The sequence below is a fragment of the Dipodomys merriami genome, unplaced genomic scaffold (assembly GCF_024711535.1).
Source record: "Dipodomys merriami isolate MVZ:Mamm:240054 unplaced genomic scaffold, mDipMer1.0.p SCAF_359, whole genome shotgun sequence".
In the NCBI taxonomy this organism is placed as follows: Eukaryota; Metazoa; Chordata; class Mammalia; order Rodentia; family Heteromyidae; genus Dipodomys; species Dipodomys merriami.
In genome coordinates, this window is record NW_027205148.1 from 568,258 (window position 1) to 579,967 (window position 11,710).

Genomic DNA, 11,710 nt, shown 5'->3' on the forward strand with positions numbered 1-11,710 from the left:
TGAATGGCCTGGATCCACAATCCTTCCAATCGTAGTAACTAGATAGTGAAGGATGGGGGAAATGATCCAATGCACCCAGCTATAGATTGAGAAGGAATTCCACTAAACTTTTGGCCGGGGTTCTGTTCTTAAGCCTCCTAAGTAGTTAAGAGTACAGATAGGAGCCCCTGGTGCCAAGCAGTAACAGTATTTTTAAAGCAATTAGACATATATATGACTTAGGCTTGTGATTACCTCAGGAAATGAATAAAAGAGCAGTGAAGCATAGAGGACAGGCAGAATTTTAACTAGGTACTATATATAAAGCAGCTGAAGTGGTAGACCACTATCCTTGGGCACAGAAGCTGAGGAATAGTTCCCAGGCACTATCAAGCCTCAAGAATGATGAATGCATGCATGAGCACATGCACGTGTGTGTTTGCATACTTTCATGCGCATGAACACACACACACACACAAATGCATATTTCAATGTGAAGTTCTTTATATTTTTACCTTTGCTGTACTTTATTTCCCTGTATTAGCTCACAAATTAACAAAATCAGCTAAGGACATATTTACATAAAATTCATCATGTTTCTCTAATATCTACACTCTTTTTGGAAGCCTGCTTTTATTTGACCCAAAAGTAAATTATTCAGGAAGTCAATTCATCACTCTCAAGTCTATAGTATTAGATGATTGCTTAGGTTCTTCCTAGCAATATGATTTTGTGAAATCCTGCATCAAGCAATGTATTTCTTTCACTAGAAGGGAAGCCTCTGTCAAACAATTAATAATAGGTTTTTCTCCTCCTGGCATGCATCTGTAGTTATATTATCTTCATATATTTCATGATCTGTGTATGACAAAGACTACCGTGAAAGTAAAAACACCCTTCTCAGCGCTTAGCATTTGTATACCATTCCTAGATATGAAGGGGTTTAAATGTTACTGAAATTGCTTTGGAATAAATAATGTTCACCCTGACTATCTTGAGAAAGAAGAATTGGACTCTCAGCACTTTAGGTAAGACCCTCATGGGAAGAAACAAAAGGAAAAGTGGGGAACAAGTCAACACATACAATCAAATGAAACAAAACAAGACAAGAAAACACAAACTAATTCAGTACTCAAGAACCTGCAGGAAATGCAAAGATTTTTTTAAAAATCAGCTATGACAAGCTTATGAGAATCCTGACTACATGGGAGTGCACTGATGTGAGAACAGTGGCTAATGCCCAGACTAGACAGAGAAAACTGTACAGAATACCATGCAGTTGTTATTCTAAATTCCAGGAAGAATAACATAAAGTGGACTGAGGCCAAGATCATACACAAGTAGGATGCCAGTTTCTATCTGAATAATTATCAGGATAATTTAGGGCTGGGCACATGATAAAGTGGTAAGAACACTCATTTAGGTGGCACAAGACACTGAATTCAAACTGTAATATTAGAGGTATTAAAGAAAAAAGCTATGATTTTAAAGAAGTGGAATAATTGTAACACTTGAGTATTTTAGTGGAGAAAAATCCATTAGAGAGAGAGAATGAACCCACATTCCAATGCTACTTTAGTGATAATGGTTAGTGATACTTCAGACAAAACAGAGTTACCTTGCAAATGAGCATCGATGTGCATTTGGGTGATGGAAATACTCTACTTACACAGGTGTAAATTAAATAGATTTTTTGGGTAGATAGTAGTTCTTGAACTAAGAGCCTGGGTGATGTCCCTGAGCTTTAACTCTCAAGGCTCCCTCTCTATTACTTTGAGCCACAGTTCCAATTCTTATTTTCTGTTGGTTGTTTGGAGATAAGAGCCTCATGGACTTTCCTGCCCAGGATGGCTTTAAATCATGTTCATCAGATCTCTAACCAGGATTCCAGGCATGAACCATTGATGTTTTTAATAATTTAGTAAAGTGTATAGTTACAGAAGTTATAAATTATCATTGTAACCTGTGTAATATATGTATGTATGTATATATCAATACATATGGATAGAAATAGTTTAACATATTTTTGTATCTACAGTACATATATGAACTCATCCTTCATTATAAAATAAAATGGAAACAAAAGTTAATGAGGAGCAAAACAAAGGGAATTATTACAAGTTTCTTTTTTTGAATGAAATATGTATCAGTTTGGAAAAAAACATCTCTACTTTAACAAAATGGATAATTGCTATTAATTCCAATCAATCTATTTGCCCATATTGTGCATACTCACACATGAGTGTCAAAATCAAACCACAATTTTTTGTCTGTATTTAACTCACCTGTTATAATTTAGGGGATAGATGAAGTAATCAAATAAAGATTAAAATAATAGTAAGTGCGGCTATGAGTTAGAGCTGAAAAAGATTTTAAATATGATAATAGCTAATTTAAATATATATTTCTTACTTTTACTCTGTTGTTATTTCTCTCATTCCCACATTAGGAAAGTACATAGAAGGTTCTCACTAAATTTATGTAAGTATTAATAATATATTGAAAGAATATGGGCATATTGTGGTTTTAGCTTATTGAGACATGTATGGGAGAGTGTGTTTTTAAGAACTTGCAATACGTTTTGATGGAGATGAAAGAAGGATGTGCTTATTCTAGAAAACTGGCTACAGGATTGCTCCCAGAAAGATAGTGATGAATTCTTCCAAAAGGTTACAGTAAAATCACTTTCACCACCTTGTTAAATTACTGCACTATTCACCACAACCAAGTTATGGAAACAGCCAAGATGCCTTTTGGCAGAGGGATGGTTGGAGAAATTGTGTCATATATACACAATTGGATTGCACCTATCCATTATGAGCACTGTTACATTATTTGCAAAGAAAGGGATAGATCTAAAAATATGTTAAGTAAACGAAGTCAGAGCCAGACACACAAAGGACCCATGTTCTGTTGCATATTTGGAAGCCAGAATTTTATGCAAGTTAAACAACAGTATTAACCAAAGTTTTCATTTTTCAGAGCAGTATTTAAAAGGTGTAATTTCTTATAAAATTGAACTTTTATTCTAACAAAATGAATACCAGGAAACTATCACTTGGAATATGTGAGGGGAAGTCAAAGGGAAGGAATAAAGCTAGTTATAGAGTAAATTGAAGACATTATATTTCAATGAAATAATATGAAACTAGAAAAAATTAAAGTGGGGTGAGGTTTGGAAGGGTAGGGAAAAGTTATATAAACATCCATTATACTTTAGAAACTCATTTATTGAATGGAAATAACCATGTACACCTAGTTAAGATAATAAAAATATGATTAAAAACAATGGAGATATTTGATCTTAAACCGTTATCTCTTAAACCATGAGTCAATATAATAGTTTCCTCCTCAGAAATTTTCTTTGCAGGTATTTTCCTCATAGTGACAGGAAGATGATCAATGCAATGAATATCAATATATCACGTTGCACATATAAAATCATGGTAAAAATGTTAGAATTCATCACATGATGAAATAACAGGTAGAATGTGCCAAATGCTAATTAATTGTTTTTCCAAGTACTTTACCTATGGTATATAATTTAATCCTCAAAATAATTGCATAAAGTGGAACTACTTACATTTTTAATTCTCAGATGATGATACTGAAGTCTTCACAGTTGGAATTACTAGTACAACATTGCACACATGGTAAGTGTTAGCCTGAGGATCATCTCCCAGTGTATCAATTAACCTCATTGTATTTTATGACTAAAATACCAGCACTTACTCTACAAATTCTAGGAAAATTTCCCAGAATTATTGTTTTCACTTTCACAATATTTCACTTTATCTTTGTTAGAAAATAGGGAACTGTAATATGAAAACTCAAAGTTCATAATCAATGCATACCCTCCCTGGTGAAAGGAACTGCTCAAGTATAATATTCTTGATTTCTAGCTCAAAATAGTAGAAATCATATTTTATCCCTTCACTCAACACTGCACTGCCTGGGGACACTATCTCTGTTTAACACTGTCTTAATGAAAGAATGACCTCCCCAATTCCTGATGGAAACATACTGCAGGTCTTATGAACCAATCATTTCCACATTGTAGCTCAACTAAGTTGTTTACCATTCGAAGTATTTTCATTGCTTTTTATACCCAACATTTTGAGAGAAAGGTACTACTTTAAAATGCTATTAAAGCAAGACTGATATAAAAAGCACCTTTGACCCCAGATAAATATTCTACTTTTCCTATACTCAAAAATGCACTCTGACCTATTATTAATGTTAGGAATGAGAGGATAAAAAAATCATAGACACCAAGACCTAAGTATGAATTAAAGACTCTTCAACTTGTGAATACTATTGGTTTAAAAAGACATGAAGGGCTGGGAAGGTGGCTTAGTGGTAGAGTGCTTGCCTTGGATGCATGAAGCCCTCGGTTTGATTCCTTAGCACCAAACAAGCATAAAGAAAAAAGCTGGAAGTGACGCTGTGGCTCAAGTGGAAGAGGGCTAGCCTTTAGCTGAAGAGCTGAGGGACAGGGCCGAGAGTTCAGGCCCCACTACTGAACCCCTTCCCCCCAAATAAAGACATCAATACTACCAATTTATTTCAAAATTTCTTTCTTTTTTTTTTTTTTTTTTTGGTCGGTCATGGGACTTGAACTCTGGGCCTGGGCACTGTCCCTCAGCTCTTCAGCTCAAGATGAGGGCTCTACCACTTGAGCTACAGCGCCACTTCCGGTTTTCTGGTGGTTTATTGGAGATAGGAGTCTCATGGTCTCTCCTGCCCGGGCTGGCTTTGAACTACGATCCTCAGATCTCAGCCTCCTGAGTAGCTAGGATTACAGGCGTGAGCCACCAGTGCCCAGCTCATCAAAATTTCTTATGATACTGAAGATTCAATTATAAACTATTAACACTTGAAAATAACTTAATTTCATGGGAGTAGAACACAAAACACAAGATTAATCCTAATCATATTAAAAGACATTTATTTATAGTACAAATTCACTCTTATAACTACAAAGATTCTAAAAATAACTTAAGCACAGTGACACAAAAATAATTTAACTGCATCACCTACATTCAAAGGACTGTGCTAATAGAAAACAAAATTATACTAATAATTAGGTTACCCAATTCACTTATATTCTTTTATTCTATTTGTTTTAGTTTCATAAAAACAGGCTTTTCATAAAATGATCCATAAAAAAGCCTATATACCCACTTACATTTTCAGATCTTAACAATATTTATTTCAGAAATGTCTTTAGCTGTATAGTCAATGAAGTAAAATATTACTAAAATATTTAAATGGTTTTCAGAAATTGCAAGACTCACTCTGGAATGTTATTTATGTTGGAAAAGATATTCAAAAAGCCTTATTTGTTAAAGTTGTGATCGTTACTCCCACAAAAGAACTATTAATGAAGAAACCTTTGTATATACAAAACAACTTCAAATGCATCCACAATCGGGAGAAGACACATTTTTTAAAATATATATCTAACAAGCATAGCCACAGTACTGATTTTCAATCAATATGATGCGATATTCAAACCTTAAAAATATGGGGTTTATTATCTTAGTGTGAATAGATACGATCTTACAAAGAAAGTTATTTTCAACAAAAATCCAGAAAGAGTTTATCCACCTTGAGTTTTACAGAAATAACCAGACAGTAATACCTATTTGGTCAAGTCGGTCAAAATCACTCCATGAATATTTCTTAAAAACATAACCAATTTAAGAAGTCAAATACATATTTTGTACTGATAGTCATCTTACAGCAATAACTTACTACATAATTATATGTGTATCTTTTTACCTAACATATATTAAGAACTGAAAATGATCACTTTTATCTTACTTATGTTGTAAATGCTTTGATTATGATGATGTTATTAACAAATAAAATGTACAGAAGGGTGGTTCCACTGAAATGACAGGACAGAAAACTGATAAATAAAGAAACATTACAACACAGTTCTTTTCAGCCTCACCCTGTTCATATTGGCAAGCAACATTTCAACAGCACACACACACACAAGCACACACACACATAAACACACATGTGTGCACATGTACACACACATAAACACGCATGCCAAATTCAGGGTTTATTGTACAAAAAAGTTCAAATAAAATATTAGTGATTAGGACAAATGATAATTTGCCTTATTACAAAATAATACATAATCCAGTCACCATGGTAGTTTCATTTTATCTGCCCCTCCACATGTGACCACTTAATTTATTTTAGGTAATTCTTTAACTAATTCATTCCTTCATTAGTTGAATAGTAATACTAGAGCTTGAACTCAGGGCCTAGCTCTGTCCCAGAATTTGTTATTTTTTTGTTTTAGTTTTCTCAAGGCTAACATTTTATTGCTTGTACCACAGCTCCATTTGTAGCTTTTGCTGGTTACTTTCAAACCTAAATCTAATGGACTTTTTTTCTTGCTCTGGTTTCAAACCACAATCATCAGATTTCGTCTATCTGATTAGCTAGGAAAAAAGACATGAGCCACCAGTGTGGCTCCTACTTTTTCCTATACTTATCTATTGCACATACTTAGATAGCAATTTAATATTGAGAGTAAAGAAGCAAGATGTATAGTGATTATATTGTTCTGTCAGAAATTCAAGTTAGTAATGTAAATTTCTTCTTAAGACCATACACAACAAATACTTAAAAAGAAATCTGATGATGATGATGTGTGTGTGTGTGTGTGTGTGTGCTGTTGCAATATTTTTCACATATAAGCACTGTGCAGGAGTTTCCAGACATTCACAGTACTTGCGTGAATATCTGCCTTGAGCTACCAACTCATGGACAATGTCTAAGTGTCCACTCTAGGCTTCCCGATGAAGAGGGATATACTCATCCTCATCCATAGTATTCATAGGAGTGGCCTTTTTGGAAAGTATTCTCCGCACTGTAGTAAGCGGCAAGAAAAGCACTCTACCATTGAGCCACTTTCCCATCCCAAGGATTAAGATTCTTGTTTGTAATTTGGTCAAAGCTATGTCTCTTTATGTAGGCTACTCAAAATGTATTTACTAATTTCAAGTAAATACATAAATTATATTTCCATCTCTTTTAAGAAATAAAAAATAAAATTTTTGCTTTGTAAATGAATCAAAAGCATGGATTTTTTGGCTAGCTAGGTTATTGCACATCTGTATCTCTCTTCCACTCTCTCTTTCTTGAGTCTCATAGACAATATGGTTGCTCCATAATTATCCTAATTTATTTTGCTTTTATGTTTTTGTTTGCATCGTTTCACTTTCTACTCTGCCATTTCCCAAATCAGCACCACATAAACAGAACCACAGAAGTGGTTCGGTGGCTCAAGTGGTAGAGCGCTTGCCTTGATTTGAAGAGCTCAAGGACGGTGCCCAAGCCCAGAGTTCAGGCCCCACAATTAATTTTTTTTTTTAAAAAGAATCTAAATCCTTTATAATTCTAGGAACCGATCTGACTGAAATCAGTTGAATCACACTTTTCCTGCACAATGAAAGAAAAGGTCCAGGCTAGGAAAGCAGCAAGAGAAGGCAGGCAGATTGTATGTGTGACAAAACTTTGTGGAAAATGGTAGAGAGGATTACTTACTGGAGATCCACTTGCACTGGAAGCATGATGCTGAACTATTGCTTGCTCATTCTGAACTATTGCTTTGATCATTATATTCTCCAAGAAGAAAAAATGAAATTTAATTGATATCAAATGACTACTAATACATTTTGACTTCTCATTAAGCATCTTCAATCATCAATCTCACCTGAAGACAATAGATAGGCCTACTTTTTTTTTTTTTTTTTTTGGTCCGGCCCTGGGGCCTGAACTCTGGCCTGGGCGCTGTCCCTCAGCTCTTCAGCTCAAGGCTAGCGCTTTACCACTTGAGCCACAGCACCACTTCTGGCTTTTTTCTTTTTGCTTATGTGGTGCTGAGGAATCAAACCCAGGGCCTCTGGCATACATGACAAGCGCTCTACCACTGAGGAACCTTCCCAGCCCAGGCCTACTTTTTTAGATGAAAACAAGTGTTTTGAAAAAAAACAAGAATTTAGATAGTCATACAAAGGACTTTTATTTTACTACTGCATTATACATTTTTTCTAATGTTGGTTACCAATAAATAATGGATCTATTAGAAAGCTCTTAAAGCTCATATATTGAATAGTAAGTTCTCTTTCACTATATCTTGGTATTTCCAAAATCATTTACGTAGAAATACATTGTTTCCTATTTTCTCCTTCCTAGAATAAGCTGCACATGAAGACACCACTGGTCCTCATTTTCAGTCTATGCATTTGAATACGGAGGAAAATCTTTCCTCTGCTCTCTATCAATTCACTACTCTCCAGTTAGAATAATTTAAAATAGTAAAAATGGAAAAAGAGAAAATAAATCATGGTGAAAAAACATATGGCGAAAATTCACCGGATTTTTCTGACCATTTCAACCAACGTGAACTGTTGGGAAAATACATGGACACCTCATTCCCACTGGTACTCAAAGTCTCTGGTTAGGCAAGAAACGAGATGAAAACGTGAGGCAGGTATCAATTGCAAGAAAATAATGGAGAAGAATCCATGCAAATTTCTTCTTTGGGATGCTGAAATTAATCGACTTACTACAGTGCCGAGACTACTTTCCAAAAAGACTACTCATACGTATACTAGAAATGAGGTAAGTATACCCCTCTTCATCGGGAAGCCTAGAGTGGACATTTAGACATTGTCCATGAGTTGTTTGCTCAAGGAAGATATTCATGCAAGAACTCTGAATGGCTTGGCACCCCTTCACAGTGCGTATATGTGGAATAATACCAGAATGGATTCTTTCGTACTTCATCATGATGCAGATAACAATCCCCAAACTAAAGGCCTCTTGACCCCCTTGAATATTGTTGCTGGGGATAGAAATAGCAAAGATATGTTGTATCTCCTTCTGTTGAACCATGATATCAAACCAGGTCTGAAAAACAACTTGGAAGAAACCTCATCTGATATTGCCAAAAGGATAAATATGTATCACTACCTCTTTGAAGTTGTGGAAGGCTGTACAAATTGTTCTCCTACATAGTAATGGTTTGATTAAGTTTCTTAAATTTCAAAAGTGCCAGTCCATCCTCTGTGGCCCTACAAAATATTTTCATAATACAAAACAGAAGCAATATCTTAATTAAAAAATTTATGGATTCCATGGTATTCTTCCACGTGAATTGCCTGACTTTGATGTCAAAATATATTCAAGAGTTGTTCGTATGCATTTATAATGATTTCTGCAGAGTTTGTTATTTTTTTAATTTTATCATATCTGTTGAAAAGAATAGTATAGTAATTAAAGATATACCTGGTGCTTGTATGAAAAAAGTATCTAAGTTTGTATAAAGTCCCTAATCTATTTCATTGTCTTCTAGATATAATACTTTGAAGTCTACATTGTTTTATAATACATAGGTTCATTAATAAATGTGTCCTTTCAGATTACATTCCATATAGAAAAAGTTTAAGATTCCTTTTTTCCTAGGTCCTTATATTATTTTATTTCTTTGGGATAAAATGATAATATTATGTAATTTCAAGTATTGTAAACGTTATGCTATCTAAGGGCCTATCGAAGGTGAAGATTTAATACACTGATGTCAAACTAACCTTTAATTCTATGAATTACAGGTTTTGTTACACTTGTATTTTTGTAATCAACTTTTTAATAACTGTTTTTCACTTCTTGCATTTGAAGAATGAAAAAATATGTAATACTTTACAAATTTTCATACCATCCTTGTGCAAGTGCCATCTTAATCTCTGTATTGTTGTAATTTGTGTAAACCTGCTGCTGAAGCATGGAGTATCCTCTTAATTTAAGTAGTTAACGATGCAATCTTTATACAGGCATATATCCTTGGTTGCCTATTTGCAACAAGGAACCCTTATTGTTACTAAAAATGCTATTGATCTTATTTCTCTAAATTTCTGTGTATAGTGGAAAAAACTTATATTGTTTGGTTGATTGCTCACATTTGCAATTTTTTGTCAATGACTATTTTGTCGTTTTCATTTTAAATTTGATAATATTTTGAAGCTTTTATAGATAAGTCCAAAGGTAATGGCTTTTCAAGTACTTATTTATCAACTGAGTTAGCTTTGTGGAGCTAATGTATTGAAAGTAATCCTTGCTTAAGAGCTACTTCTAAACTTCTGCAGCTTAAAATTTCCTAAATGAGGTCTCAGTGGTGCAAATGTCTTTCTGACCCTTTAACTTCTTCCATGTAGGAACAGACCAACCAGAATATCTTACCCTGACAGCATAGATTGTCTTACTGGAACAAAACTAATCTTAGTTACCAGGGTTCAGGGAGAGATGAACACTTCAGATCTAATTGTTCAAAATAGAAGGTATTTTAGCAAAATATAATTGTTTATTATAACTATCATTTCAAAAGTAGCTAAAGCCAAGAAGGTGAATAAAATTTTCATATTCATGTTTACCTAATATCCTGGCATGTCTACCATCCAACCATGCAGGAACTTACACTACTGACTTTCTATCATCAAATATTTCCATAGCTCCTGGAGAAGTCCATATGTTTCTCTTTGATATTAGGCCTTAAAATGGTAATGTTTTAATCAAAGTGTTTCCTCTTGCCTCCAGGCTGTAAATTTACAAATGGTAAAGTTTTAGGTCTAACTCTACCAAAAACTGAGGTAGAGATAATGGAATAATACTTTAAAACAGAGTTGCCTTTGATACCCTAACCACAATGGAACAATGCATAACAATTTCTTATATTATATATACTTATATATTTTATGTTTATATATGCCGAATTTAAATTTCACACAGTGAATCTTACTAGAATTAATTGACAATTTGACAAATAAATTAAAGATTATTCCCATAAATAGATTGGAACACAAATAATTTGGTTTAGAATATATATTAGAATATAAAAAGTATCAATGCAATGACTTCGGTATAAACTTGTGATACCTTCTATGTGTTCGTGGTCTTCTAAATTCACATAGTAAAAGAAAATAAAAACAGTATTGTTTTCCTCTAATCTAGAAGATATTTTACACTGCTGATGTGTTTATTGTGTTCTCGCTAGTCCAAAAGTGCTTTTTTTCCATATTTCTGAAGGATTCTTATTATACCCAAATTTTGCTGATATGATGCCTAAAAGCTATTATTCTTCTGCAGTACCCATTGGTCCGAGGATATGAGGTCCCAGTTACCTGCATCATCAGATAACATGGGCAAGACTTCTCACCTTGGCCCATGCAACATGCTAAGAGAAATTAATTGAAGACCCATCTCAATTTCTCATTTCCTATACTAGTTCAGTGCCCCAATTCCTTAAAGGAATTAGTAGTAAGAAATTGTGAAATGTAAGGCAACTTAAAATGAAAGATGAGATCACAAAATATGAGAGAAAGTACTATAGTTCAAACTTTCAGTTTACAGATGACCAGCCCATATGAGTAACAAAATCACAAATGTCACAAGATTATTTTTAATACCCCTCTCCTAATGTTGAATGGAAGATTTCAGTCCAGCATAAGTAGGCCAAAAAATAATTCCTGGAATGTTAAATCCCTAATTGTTCTACCAAGGCTAGGAAAACTTGATTTAGAGTTCAAATATAATTTCGAAAAACACTAATTGAGAAGACCCTTAGTACTTCAAAACACTGGTACTTCAGTAAAACTTGGTTCTTTAGTCTAAAAATGTTGTCATTCTCAAACCAATGATAACTTACATT

General features: G+C 34.0%; 1 pseudogene; it reads right to left on the reverse strand.

Moving 5' to 3' along the window:
• Nucleotides 1-9,692: 9,692 nt before the first annotated feature.
• Nucleotides 9,693-9,792, reverse strand: LOC138804157 (U6 spliceosomal RNA; annotated as a pseudogene).
• Between the last annotated feature and the right edge of the window lie 1,918 nt (nt 9,793-11,710).